We start from the raw sequence: 2,669 nt of genomic DNA, 5'->3' as shown, positions 1-2,669 counted from the left end.
TTTAGCCATGTAGAAAATGTTAATATATCGTTTTGATATAACGAACCATAACGATATTCCAATTTAATCAAGACAACTTCATTAAGCTTTTTAACAAATGAGAATAAATTATGTCGAGAATGATTTTTAATGTTACTTATTTTTAAATATAAGTTAGTAAATTTAGGAAACGTGTACAAATCTGAATTATATAATATATATATGTGTTTAATGATAAATTTGAAGAGTTGGATTAAAAATGAAAAACAATATAACCAAAATGTAAGAGTGAAGCATTTTCAATTAGAGTCGAAAAATATTGCGATGAAACAATGAAATTCGCGTTCTTCTCGATAAATTTCGGATCTAGGAAGTTTGGTGCTCATCAAAATATTCTTTTTGAAATCAGTGAATCTATATGACATTTTTAGAATTAACTGATCGCATGTACTTTGAGGAGCAATGATTTTGCGTTGCGTTGAATTTGTACGACCTGTATATAGATTGAACTCCGCACAAAAACATCTTTCCTGATGTACAAGCTAACATTTTTTATGCGCTAAAAATAAAAAGAAATTTACTTATTGTCTTGAGTCACCGTGAAAAATTATTCGAACTCTATTTTTCCATTCATAGTTTCTTGGATATTTGACAACGTTCAGTGTTCCTTGTCTTGAAAGTGATACCTTTGAAAGTGAATGAGGATCAATTACAAAGCGTTTTCATGTTTTAAAGTTTAATAAATACTTTTAAAAACATGTATACATTTCAAACATTTAAAATAAATTATTACTATCGTTAATCATTATTTGTATTCGATAGATCAAAGTTTGTAATAATAATCTAATAAATACTTTTAGTTGAAAGTTGATTCATGAATTGTTGAAAATTTGCAATATTAAAATGATAATTTTTCATACTGTATCATGTTTATTCATTTTAGGTTAACTTTATTTATATATTCCATTGAAAATTAAGGTCCCCCTATCTTTATAAGATGTACATTAGATATACATATGTATGGGCGATCCTTTAGCGCCACGATGATTCGTCGGGGGAGCAGGTTTGAGTTTGAAAAAAAATTACCACCATCCAACTGTTATTGATGTAGTCAAAAGAAATTGCTAAACAACTACAAGGTCCCTCGTCATAAAATACATGTTAAAAGATTTATTCTTTTGCGCAGCTGCGTTTTCTCGGAGAAAAAATTAAAACTTGAATAATAAGTCCAACCACCATAGATGTAAATGAAAGCAAAGTTAATGTTGTTATTTATTTGACAATCTGAATTTTATATCGTGACTTTTTTTCAAATAAAAGGCCAGCAGAAAATTATCTCAAGTTGCTTTAGTGCAAATAACGTGTCAAAAGGTACTTCTCATGAATCTGTGAAATCTCAATTTGGCTTCATCAAAAAATAATCATGGAGCAAGGGGTCGCCTTTTTTTAAGCGTATTTTGTATATCTATGTACACGTCGAGGGGGAGCTTAATTCAGTTTCCTTGCTTTTCATTCGAATATATCCAACAGGGTTGTTTTACTACAACAGTAAAGTGAAATGAACGCTTTCACTACGGAGCTTCAGTAGTCATATATTTGGGGCATACAAAGCATGAAAATCTGGAGAGATTGTTAATATTTAAAATGTTTTGGGACGCGACACGACATAATCGACTTTTTCAAACAAATATTGGAATGAAAGAATGACCATTTCTATTGATCGATTGTCGATCAAAGCGTGGAAAAACACAGAAATGTTCGAAGCCGGCCAGTTTTTCATAGCGTTCAATATAGCTTATTAATGATCGTTCGAGAATACGAAGTGAAAACAAAGTTAGTTGCTCATTAGTGATCTTAAAAATGCAAGAAATGTTCGGGAGTTTGACTCCGAGTTCTTGGAGAAGAGTCAATGGAATGTTCGCAGTGCGCAACGGACTGAATGACAAACTAATCGGTATATCGTATCTGGCGTTGCAAAGCGTTGTCCGGTGCATTAGCGAGAAACGGGCTGTAAATGAAGCGCCTCGCGTCTCGATTGTTCCGGGGGCGAAAGTCGAAAGGGTCGGAAGGCCGATAAATGCGATAGATGCATTAGGCCTCGAACGCAATTTGCGCTGGCGGCGCGTATGACATATGCAGTCGGCGATGCACGCAATAACTGGGCTGCTACAAACAATGACAGCAGCGAGTCCATTAGGCCGGGCCGGCAGCAGGAGTCGCGCGGGAGTCGCGCGGGAGTCACGTACAACAATGCGCGCGACCGGAGCGAGGGGAGGTTGCCTTCGGTCGAGAATTAGCGGCGCGCGCACGTACGGCGCGTACGTATAGGTGTGCCGGCGCGAGAGAAGCGCTGGAATATGTACGCGCGCCGAGGGGCGGGCCGATTTGAATAAAGCTGTCGGGTATTAGCGGCCGAGGCTAATAGATTCCCTCGGCCGCGAGGACCTCGAGTACGCCGGCGCGCGCCGTCGGCTGATTGCGCGCGGATTTGCATTCAAGGGGACGCGAAAGCCCGATTTGTCATTCGCGCTCCCTTACTTGTCCAGCCGCGACGCCAGCCAGCTCTCGTTGTGCTCGAGCTTTCGAGCGTGCTTTATTGCTGACGCCCGTGCGGAGCATCAATTTCCGCGATGCTGCGCCGCTCCCTCGGCCTGTCGTGGCCGCCGTGCATCTGCTTCGTGCCCAATTCA

Source organism: Phymastichus coffea, unplaced genomic scaffold (assembly GCF_024137745.1).
Source record: "Phymastichus coffea isolate CEN01 unplaced genomic scaffold, Cenicafe_Pcof_1.1 PCOF00001, whole genome shotgun sequence".
Classification (NCBI taxonomy): domain Eukaryota; kingdom Metazoa; phylum Arthropoda; class Insecta; order Hymenoptera; family Eulophidae; genus Phymastichus; species Phymastichus coffea.
Note: the sequence above shows the minus strand (reverse complement) of the source record.